Source organism: Desmodus rotundus, chromosome 4, assembly GCF_022682495.2.
Source record: "Desmodus rotundus isolate HL8 chromosome 4, HLdesRot8A.1, whole genome shotgun sequence".
NCBI lineage: Eukaryota > Metazoa > Chordata > Mammalia > Chiroptera > Phyllostomidae > Desmodus > Desmodus rotundus.
The window spans coordinates 9,289,595-9,301,628 of record NC_071390.1 but is presented as its reverse complement, the minus strand read 5'-3'; the positions used below and the strand labels follow the sequence as shown (position 1 = coordinate 9,301,628).

Sequence of the window (12,034 nt, the reverse complement as noted above, 5' to 3'; positions counted from 1 at the left end):
CAATTCTAAGCCTAGGCAACTATTTGAATCAGGACGCTGTTCTTTAGCGACCTTAATTGGCTGGAGAGAAAAGTCCTTGTTATGGTGCTTTCTATTCTGTTTTGGGTTTCAGAATTTCCGGATGTGTGACAAATATTAAACAAAAGATCACTTTGATTTGGGCTTTCAGGCTCAGATCAAAGTCACCACCATCAAACGCAGGCAGAGGTGATGAAATCAGGCACAGCTCTGCGGTGGAGAATTCAGACGCGCAGGCGTGGGCATCCAGGGGCATTTGCGAGGGGCCCCCCTGAGAATCAGATCTGTGAGGGGGATACCTGGGTACTGATGCTCTGCAGGCGACTCCTCCACGCTCTGGCCTTTGATTTGCGTGCAGTTCATCTGATGTTATCCCAGTGCTGCCTTCAGGTGAGCTTTGGTTGCTCAACATTGAGATACTAGAATTATGAAAGACATAAAGACCTCTCAAGGTTTAAAAGGCATTTTCTAAAAACCAATATAGGGAAGAAGGTAAAACCCCAGACCACTGGATTTTATAGTCCTGGAGTTTTAGGGCTGGGGAGACTTCAGACATCATCAAATCTGCCAGCCCCTAACCCAATTCCTCATTTTACAAAGTGGGGAAACAAAAGCAAGCACATCTAGGGAAGTGAACAAAATTACAAAGCTTATCAAAAACTGCGGCAGGGCTAGAACTCAAGTTTTTCAGATTCTCTGCTTACCTTTATTAATCGCTGCTTCTCAAATGTTGGAAACACTGAGAATGCCCAAGAGTCAGTAGAAGGTGGCGTGAATGCTCCTTGGTTACCTGTGCTTAGCGTATAATGCCAGTTTGTTGGAATATTTAAGGAAGGTCCACAGTAAGTTGCAAACCACAAGTTCTAGCGCAAAGCATGACTGTCCCTTGGTTCCAATAATTTTCTAGCTTTCATTTCTCTTCCCAATACATTTCATACTAATCATTCACACTGTACTAATCATCCAACCTCAATGGACAGATCACAGCTCAAATCTGGCCAATCCAGGTAAGAACTGGTCCATGGCTCTGCTTCCTTGCTTGAGTGGACCCAGGACGTAAATCCTTCAATTGGCCTCCACTGTTGAAGATTGATTCTTTTTAGGTGTCATTTGGGGGGTCCTGGGGAATCCGGAGGAATGATTGGAAAGGTTTTGGCATCAAATTTCAAAGCCTGAAAGTGAAAAGGTCAAAACAAGGGTGAGAAGGGGCGGGAGGCCCCCAGGAAGGAAGAGGCAAAGGCACCCACCCTTCCTGCCACACAGGTTACTGAGACGTGCGTGCAGGTGACTGAAAACACCTAGGGGCACCCACGTTTGGAGCTAGATCTGGAAAGGCGTGAGGCGGTCTCCACCAGGCCTTCCAGGTTTCTGAAAAGCCCATCGGCACTTACGGCACAACTAAGAGCTGGACACCTGGGGAGCCACAGACCCGGCTCAGGGGAAAGGAGGGCAGGAAAGGCCAAAGATGCCGACAAGAAACTCATGACAGCCCCAGAGGGGAAAAGGAAGGGAAAAAACCCACCCAAAGAGGCCCAGGAAGAAAGACTTCGCCAGGTGGCACCACTTCAGTTTAATTAGACAAAGGCTTGGGGGTGGGCTGTGAGGTCTGAAAGCAGAGACACCTGGGAGTGAAAGAGAAGGGGGATGGTGGGGGCAAAGGTTGAGAAAAACAAGCCACCTGGGACCCTGATTGAAACTCTCCCGCCAGAATAAGGTGTAAAGGAGGCAGGTCAAGGAGGCTGGCAGAAACCAGAGTGCAGAAGTGGAGGAGGGAGGGCGCTGCCCACCAGACTGTCTGCTCTCAGGCAAAAGAGGTCACGTGCGTTGCCTGGGGATGACAGGGATGTTATCAAGAGAGTGTCCTCAGCTGGGATTAGCAAGGGATAGATGTCAAATTAGGAGGGGTGGCAGAAAGCAAAAGAGACTAACCTAAAAACTCTTTTTTCTTCTTTAATTTTTTTTGCAATAACTATGTTTACGGACAGTATGACTTTATGAGTCCTGTCACATTTTTTCTCTCCATTTTTTTTTCTTGGAAATCTCTAACTTATAGAGGAGTTGGAAGAACAGTACACTCTATGCCCATACATCCTTCACTTCGATTTACAAAGTAACGATACCTTTGCTGTAGCTTTCGAGCTACGTCCTTCCCCTGAGTCATTTTAAAATAAGTTGCAAACCCCGAAGTGCTTCACTCCTAAGTACTTCAACATGCACTTCCTACTTTGAAGGCCACTCTACTACATACCTGGGGAAATTAACATTAGTTTTATTTAGTATATAGTTTATATTCAATATCCCCCCAAATCTTTCTTTTTTGCTATTAAAAAAAACCCAGAATCCAAAATTCAAGCAATGCATTTGGCTATGTCTCATTAGATTATTTTACTTGAGGGCGGCCTCTTTTGTGTGTTTATTGTTTTTCCGGGTGTGAAGTTTTTAAAGTGAACTGACTAGCATACACCACACTCTGGATTTGCCTGGTTGCTTTCTCGTGGTGAGAGTCCCTTTAAGTAGCTCTGGCAACAATAATGCACGAGAGACTGCCTTTCCTAGGAGGAGGACATACCTTAAAGGTAGGCCTCCATGTCACCCACATACAGAAAATGTCGTCACTGAAGTGGCATTAAGATGGTTCATTTCTTTACACTTTATGCCGATGTCATGGTTTTTACCAGAAAAACATTTTTTTTCCAGTAGATGTTTTGGTCACACCCAGATCAATAAAACAGCTATTAAATATCCACTTACGAACTGAACACTGCATCTGGCGGTAAGATTCCAGGCAGAGAAATCAATCTGAAAGAGACACTGAATTCCAGGCCTTAGCTGCCCAAGTCACACAGAACATGTAAAAAGCAGTTCCTGGACTCAATTCTGAAGGGGATTCGTTGTCAGAAACACGACGGGCACGTTGCACCGAGGCTCCACGGCCGAAGCAGCATCCATCTTCCCGGAGAGCCCGGGTCACAGGGCTGCTGTGCGAGCCACAGGGCCCCGCGGGTTCTGGACGCCAGATGCAGGAGTGGGAGAGAGCTGAGAGTTTTGAAAACGAGGAGCCCGACTCCCATTCCTGGCCAGATGGTGAACCGCTCCCCTCGGCAGGCCAGTGGTTTACTGGAGGCTTTCTACATATTACTTTCCACAGACCGATCCCCAAATTATATAAAAAGTGACTGACGTCTAAAATCAGGTCACAAATACTCCCGAGATTGGTCAAAAGATGTATCTTATTTAATTCTGAAAATGGCTTGTGTCTGTGATGAAAAATTCAAACAGACCAAAAAGGGTTTTTTTTTTTTTTAAAAAAAAGCTAATGTGTCTCCTAAGCAAATACCCAGGCCTATTCTTCAGAAATAACCGCCGTCTTACATGTTCTTCCAGGAATGTTCCCGCAAACGCACGCACACATCCGTACATATTTTAATATGCAAATTCCTGGAGCACTCTATACTTTCCCTGTGTCTTTTCCTTCCCCGTTAACAATGTATCTTGTGTTTGTCCTATCAGCTTATATAGAGAGCTCATGCTTTTAATGTACCGCACAGCATTATTCTATTAGATGCCAACACTCGACTGGTCACCAATTTCCAGTGGTTCATTATTATCAGTAATGCTGCAGCCATCATTGTACCAAGTACATGCTCGTACACACCCCCAAACACCTGTAAGGTGAATCCCTAGATTAAAATTGCTGATCAAACATTTAAGATATTAATAGATACACATTTAAGACGGGTACACGTTTAAGATATTAATAGATACTGTGCCCTCCAAAGAGCTCGTCTCATTATACTCCAAATGATGGGAGTGCCCCTGTCCCCCTCCCCCGGCAAGCCTGTGCATTAACAGCACTGAGCAATTTGATAGGTGAAACATAGCATCTTCTTTGTTTTTTCTCATTTGCAGATTTTTAAAAGGCTTTTGGGATTTCTTCTTCTGCCTGTGTGTTGTTTAGTATTTTCTTAGTGGCTCATCTTCTTCTTATAGGTAGTTTTAGGGTTTTATGGGTAGATTTATTATATAAACGAAATAAAAAATTGGACCAGGTCTGTCATACATGTTGCAATCTTTTCCCCATTTTGTCATTTGCCCTTTAACTCTGTTTATAGTATTTTTTGTTGCTTGAATGTTTTCAAGGTTTTATGTAGTCAAATATATCTTTTCCTTTACAGCATTTAGGTTTTGTGACTTGAATAGAGAGGATTTCTCTGCTCTGAGATAACTAAGAAACAAAACAGAATAAAACTCCCATTTTTTTTGTTACTTCTCACACTTTTAACTTTTTTAATCCTTGTAGAATTTGGTTGGGTGTAAAGGGTGAGGTGTGGATTGGAATTTGTATTTTTTCCAGATGGCACTCAGTTGCCTTAAGTCCATCTATTGATTGACCCATCTTTTCCCCATTGCTTTGATGTTTGTTTTTCATCTTTTGAAGGTAATTATTCTCAATAAAAAGGCTAATCAGACATCATTAAGTCCTGGTTTTGAAAATTTTTCAGTTTATTCAATTTAGAAGCTACAGGGGAAAAAAATCCTTTTACACACAACTCTTACTCCATTCAGCGATTTGGAATTTCTTTTCCCTCCAAACTGAAGAACTCACGTATCAAAATTCCAAGTGTAGAACGACAGGAAGTTCTGTGCAAGGCAGGAAAGGGGAACAATAGCCATTTGCATCATTACCTGTAATTATTCAAAACTTTGCCCCTATTCTAGAGATCACTCCGGTTTTGTTTTTCAGTTTTGCTCGGGAGCATCTCCCAGGTTTCAAAATTAAGCCCATGGGCTACCTAGAAGCAGGGAAACACTGCGTGTGAGTTCGCCTCTCTGCGACTGGCCCGAGTCAGCACTCCTCAGACGGCGGGAAGCTCTGCCTCACAAGATAATCCTGGATCAGCATCCGCTGGTGCTGCTATGATTAACCCAAGAGTACTTAACTGGCTACTTCAGCTTCAGCAGGCCTTTAAAAGATCCAAAACTGATCCTTAAGAAAAGGGGGCATGGTGCAGGGTGCAGGGATTCTATGAGCCCTTAGGAGACACCAGTCACTGATCGTGGCCCCGTTTCCGTTTGTCCGTCTTGTCCAGTTCTGTATCACTGGAGCTTAGAGAAGTGCTTTGCACATTGCAGGCAATCCATTTGAGTGCAGGAAAGGAAGAATGGATGGATGGATATTGGATTGGATCAACGGATGGATGGGAGGGCCCAAAGGAATCTTCACCAACTTCCAGGACACAGCAGCAACTGGTAATTGGTCAATTAACACCCAAGATGAAATGTGTTCACCACTCGGTAGTGAAATTTTATTCTGGACTCATTCTCCCTGCCTGTTCAATGAGAGACATGTTAAATATAGCACGTCAGTCAGAAAAAGCCTATCTTGCTTAGTGTTCTCATGAAAATGAGTTATTTATTTTTGTATCATATATAATTACAAAAACTTGTTTTTATATCTAGTTACCAGAAGACTCCTAATCAGAAGTTGATTGATGTACTCCCTGTTTCAATTAGGGACCACTCAAGGTTTCTTTCTTTCTCATTAATTACAAATACAAGCCAAATTAGAATAGGAACTCCCCCCTTCATCACGGACAATAGAAAGTGTTTTTATAATAACCATGATTGCACTATTTTAAAGTGCAGATAATTAAAATCTCAGCATGCTGCCATCCAACAAAAAAGTAAAACCTTCTTACACAGTATTTCAAGGAACCAGCCACTGAACTCCTCCTTCCACTTCTTTCTCTCTAGCACGCATTTACTAAGGACTGGCGTGTGACGTGGGACCTGTAAGTGGCAGAGAGCAAAGTGAGCGGCTATTTTATTCTGGTCAGTATGCATCAGCAGAGCAGGGTACATAGACAAGCAAACAAGAATCTGCAGTAGGCTAGGACAAGCCCTCACTCATTACAGAAATGCAATGAATGAAGAAGCTGAGTAAGCCTGCTTATCTGATTCGGGTAGACTGCCTATAATTTGAGATGAACATTTATTTCTGCCTATTTCCCATTTACCCTGGCCATGATTTTGAAGTAATCATTTCTCCTCTAGGTTCAACTCCCAGTGCTTGTTTAAAATACAAACAGTTATTTTATTCATTTTAAAGGGGGCTCCTTTGTAAGATACTGTCACTGTTTATAATAGATACTCATAGCAACTGTATAGACCTTAATAACAATAATTTGATCACTCATTCAACAAATATTTGAGCACCAACTACACACCACACCCATGCTAGGTGTGTTGGGGCTACAATGACTAGGGGCACAAACTCTTTTCCGGGAACTTTTGTATGTTTTTATGAAATGACTATTAGACCCCCAAACAAGGACAAATAAATGCGTAAGATGGGGGTTGGCTGGAGGTCGGCGCAGGTTAGATGGGGGACTCTTGGGGGAAAGGAATGAGCAGGATGGGAACAAATGTCAGAGGAAAACATTATTCATACTATGCTCTATCGCACGAAAGATTTGAGGTGATCGACAAAGATACATGCAGTTCAAAAGGATTAAATATATGAGTTGGGACAAGGAGAAACATGGGTATCAATATAAAGGTTGGAGTAAATTTACCACTTAGAAATGCACACTGAAATCCGCTGAATTATTCACTGAATCACTAGATGCCAAGCACGAGGGGCTGCCGAACTGAGGAGTAACTTAAGTGAAGCCTGTTCAACCTGTAGATTCACTGCACAAGTAGGAAGGGCTTAGTGCAAAGACAACTAAAAGGCATTCAGACAACTATCGGGAGTCTGCGAGAATCAACAGGAGGAAGAACCCCAGCTTTGAGGTGAAAAATATAATAAAAAACGCTGAGAGGGTCTCATAATGTTGAACAGTAAGGACCATACAGAAGGTTAAAATAGTAGGCTAATATGCTTAAAGAGTGCCATCTATGCAAGAGCCAATCAGCAGTAAGATGTGGCGCCCGGCCGTGGTCTTGTTGCGGCTCTACACAGGAGATGTGCTCTGCACGTGTGAGGGGCACCTGTGAGCGGGGTCACTGCTGCTCGTGAGACCCATAAGAAAAAGGCTTAATTCCAAGGAAGCCTGGCTTAGGCATCAAAACACAAGAGCTGAAAGTGGTTAGAGAAAGAAGGCACCTGCAAAGACGGAATGCCAGGACTGACCGACCATCTGTCGGACAGCCCCTCGGCACAGCGGGAATGAAATCTTGTCTCGTGCTTATGCCATTCTGGGACATTCTTCGAGGAGGCACCAAATAGGTGTGTAGGCCACAGCTCATCAAATGGTGTGACTCTGAAGCGAACAAGCCTCCCAGAGACAGCCAGGCTCCTTAGAATTTGGAATTAGAATTGAGCCACTTCTGGCTAATACATCTAAGCATCCAGGCGTCTACAGGAGCCGAGTGCCTTAGAAAACCTCAGTTTTCAATCTTTCACAAGAAGGCCCTTTGCTGTGGGGGATTCACACACAATGCCAACCTCCCCCCATCCTCTACCAGTGCCAAAGGGAAAAATGAACAAAGAGCCTCATGCTCCAACAGGACTGAAGTATCCTTCAGGGCCTAGGAAAGATGCACAGGAGATCCACCGCACCAGGCTCAGTGTTTTCCAGACTGTCGAGTAAACCCAAGGCTCCCCCACACCCTTCCTGCAGGGACGACCCCAGGGTGCCCTGGGCCCAGCCTTCTTCTCTGGCCTGCTTCGCAAAACACAGCGCTGCTGCTCCCGAAGGCTCCCTGCAGTAACTTCCCACACTCACGGAAGAGCGCTAATAAGCTCAGTCCTAATTAGTATTAATTCCAATAATTTTATTTAAGATCTAGTCACTTCAAGTCAAAATGACATCTTAATGCCATCTCGGCACAGGGATGTGCGCGGAGTAAGGAAAGAGCTTCGTTTTTGGAAAGACTGACTGTTCGATTTCAGGCCACATCCTTTTTTAATTAAAATACATGGATTGTCTTCACAAACTCTTTCTGAATATTTCATGTGTTTTGAGCTTTATTTGCTGTACATATCTTCACAGTGTGCATATTATTCAAATAGTCCTAACAGATGGTCTCAAGTGCTACATATTACATAGCATTAAGTGAATAGCTGGGTAAACAAATGAGTCAAGGATTAAAATATTTTACAGCTTATAAATCATGAAAGATGTTCAATAACAGTACATTACTTTAAAAAAAAAAACCCTTTAAATGTAAACATAAAAACATGAAATGTACCATCAGCCCTGTCAATGGTTTATGACAGCCAAATTCTTTCCTACAAGAAGTGCTCATCCTATAGGGTCTCAGAGAGTACCACCTGACTCAGTCTGAGGGTGACATAGTTCACCTGTGAGCCTGGCCTCTCCTCTCCCCCAGCAACTCCAGGCGCTTTCTCTGCCATTCTTCCCCCCTCCCCCACCCCTCATTAACGCCTCCGTCACTAGCAAAGGAAAGGAAATTCGTAAGCCAATTTTGTTACTCTCTAAACTAGCTTTAGCAAAATTTTGCTGAAAGAGGTTGAAACTACATCATTCGAGTTGAGGATTCTGAATCAGCTGTGACTTTGAGGATCGGTGCTCTTTTCACAACAGGCTAATGCTGGCCATTGACGTTTCCACTGGGGGTGTGTATGATGATAAAAACAAAAGAAAATTTAAAAAACCCAAACCCAACAACTTTCGCCAGTGTTCAGGTGTCTTCGAATCCATTTTACGCTGTTCACGTTCTTGCCATGATTCCACTGAGGAATGAGAGCTATTAAGTATCTCCTGGTGGGTGTTCTCTCTCTCACCACCCTTACTTGAAATTATGTTACTTAACCTACTGTGGAATAGCCTTTCCCTAACCATTGAGTGTTTCGACTACGTGGGCGAGAAGATCAGGCAAGACTTTGAAATTTCATTCTAGATTTCCCTAGAAATAAGGGCTCGACTCAGTATTTTTTGTGAAAAGAATGTAACCCTTTGATGAACTATTTGCCGAAATGATTGTAGCTAGCAAAGTTACAAAGTGCCTGTTAAGTAAAACCTCTGACCGAAAGTCTCAAGTTGGCTTTGTTATATTAAGGCTCATCGCCCAACTTCACACGTGTATTCCAAACGTTATTCTCCCACATTCCACACCTGGCCACACCGTCTCTCTTCTTCTACACTGTTGTCTGTGGCCTCAGGAAAAGGCCTCTGGGGGGCTGGGAGAGATGCCCTCCTTCAGCCAACGTGGCACAGCCAAGCCTGAGCAAAAGGAAGACATTCTGCAGTTTCCCATTAAAGCCACGCACAGCTTCCCTTCTCAATCACGACAGCAAACCGCACTGCGGGAACCACACTCACACATCGATGAGTCAGCAGTCTGCGTAACGCACGGTACGTACCTGACGGACATTCTGCCTCTACGAAGTCTCATCCTGGAGATTAAGTTCCTCTAACATACAAAATATTCATTAAAAAACTGAAAAAACAAGGAAAGTTACATTAAGTAAAATAAAAGGATTCTGTAAACATTAAGCCAAGAAAAAAGTGGGGGCGTCTCTATTTCAGTGGTTCTCAAATATGCATTTGACACACCTGGAGGGCTTGTTCACAGGGCTCGCTGGGCCCTTCCCCCTGGAGTTTCTCACTCATTGGCTGTGGAACAGGGCCTGGGGATCTGCATTCTGACAAGTTCCCAGGTAACACCCACACTGCTGCCTGGGGCAACACTTGTCAAACCAGTGGGCTAACGCATCTACCCTTCTTCATCTGGCTCGAGTCAAAAAGTATGGTAGAATTTTAAATGGCTAACGTATAAAATCAAACTTTGGAATCACTGGCCACTATATTTTAATTGAAAACCATTATTTTATAACCTAAAAAACCTTATGAAAACACATTACCTTTAGAGTACTGGAAATTCCCACACAATGCACGTGATTTGACCTCCACAGAGCACAATATCGGTATTATGAGCTCAACTGCTCTTTGGGATGCTAACAGTTTTCGTACGATTTTTACCGAAGCGCAAGACCATCATAAATATTGGAAAATCATACTTACCACACAAAGGGGGGTAACAGACCAAGGCATAACATTCAAGTGCTCTAACCATTGGAGCAGGGGCGGCAGTTCAGATCACGTACCTGTACGGTTCTCCCTCAAAAGCACCTGCACAGCGACACACAGGGACAGGCCCACTGGAGAAAGTCCCCCCCCCCTTAATTGTAGTAAGAGCATTTAACGTAAGATCTACCCTCTTACAAAATTTTTTTTTGAAACAGCAACCAGTTTTTTTATTGTTGTTCAATTACAGTTGTCTGCATTTTCTCCCCACCTCTCCACCCAACCCCAGCCAAACCCACCTCCCTCCCCGCCTCCACCCTCCCCCTTGGTTTTGTCCATGTGTCCTTTATAGTAGTTCCTGAAAACCCCTCTCCCCGCTGTCCCCTCCCCACTCCCTTCTGGCTATTGTTAGATTGTTCTTAACTTCAATGTCTCTGGTTATATTTTGTTTGCTTCTTTCTTTTGTTGAAAGAAGGAGCTTATATCCTTTGCGACAGCATAGATGGAACTGGAGAGCATCATGCTAAGTGAAATAAGCCAGGCAGTGAGAGACAAATACCTCCTAACAAAATTTTAAGTGTGCAGTAATACAGTATTGTGAATTACAGGCACAATGCTGTATGGTGGATCTGGGGACTCAGTCATCTTGTATAACTGAAGCTTTGTACCCCCTGAATAATTAATTATTCCTCCTTCCCTCCCACAAGTAAGGTTTGATCTGTGCTTCTGTCTTACATGTCACCCCCCCGCCGCAGGTGCCCCTTGACCAAGCCAGTTTTTGAATGAACACACAGTCATTTGCGGGAGAAGTAAACCACCGCCCTACCCTGAACTGTCCTTACCCCGAGGATGCCGAGGAGGAGAGGATGAGACGGTACTGCAGCAACAGTGAGTGACTCACTGAAGACAAGATTGCAAGCTGGTGGCCCTCAGATTTTTTGTTAAAAAAAAAATCGAGAATTAGTTGCTCACATTTGGAAATCATATTTCACATAAATATCTGTAGTTTGTTTCTCTAGAAAGATCACATTGAACAGCCCTAGCCTGGCCATTTCCATATGGCTGCACAGCTGTTGCCCACTCTTAGTGAGAAAAATGGGCTCCCCAGATTGCCACTGTCCCCAGGAGTCCCTCCTCTTACACACCTGGCCTGCCTTCTTATCCACTGTTACTTGCCTGGCCCTGTAAACATTCGAGTTTGCCATCCCCGCTCTAAGGTTGCAACGCAAATAAGATTTGCTGGGAACTGCAAATAACCTGTGGTCTCCGTCTCTCATGCTTTTATGTCACTCACCAGTGGGTAATACAATGTAATGTTATAATAGCGACAATCTTACTCTGTTCTAATTTATTAAATGAATAAATCATTTGCAACCTTTGATACTAGTATTCAAACAAACTGGACCCTATCTGACATGTGTCCACAACACATCATAATTGAAAACCTCTGATAGAGAAATTTGCTTTCGTGCTTCCCAGCATAAATTCTGACTTTTGAATGGCCTCACAGATGACGAAACCACAGACAATTTCAGAATCGAGTTGTAGGCGGTAAGGGGTGTCAGAGAGAGTCAAGTACTTCTAGTTCATGTAATTATAGGTATGTAAAGATGGTGCTTGTAAGTAGTAACTGTGTCTGTCATAACAATGTGAAATATGACATGTGTTATCATGTGAAATTATTGGGAGGAAAAATGTAGGATGCTGGGCATCCAGGCCGTAAATAAGCCCACTGCTTTAAAAAACTGAACAGAAACATTTCTCGGACAGGCACCGCGCTGAAACGAAACTTACATGAAAAATAGCCACTTTGATTTGAATAATAACTCTCTACTTCCAAATTACTCCAAATACCTTTGTCTCGGTAGCCCAAGGAAAAAGAAACGTGTGTACCAGGAATAGGGAGGAAGGGGAATAATCTAGGAGTGTGCTGGGGGAAGTGAAGGGTTAAGTTAAATGGGTCCTCCAAAACTGGGAGCAACTGGAGGCTAGGAAGGCGTTCTGGCCTGCAGAGAAATCTC

At 43.6% G+C, this 12,034-nt stretch overlaps 1 long non-coding RNA gene across 1 annotated transcript; it reads right to left on the bottom strand.

Annotated features, from left to right (window-relative positions):
- Nucleotides 1-3,386: 3,386 nt before the first annotated feature.
- On the bottom strand, nt 3,387-10,274 carry LOC128780773 (uncharacterized). The gene is made up of 3 exons (XR_008426778.2): nt 9,350-10,274; nt 5,718-5,808; nt 3,387-5,348 (listed from the first exon to the last, which is right to left on the bottom strand). It is a non-coding gene; the product is annotated as an uncharacterized lncRNA (long non-coding RNA).
- Nucleotides 10,275-12,034: the final 1,760 nt, after the last annotated feature.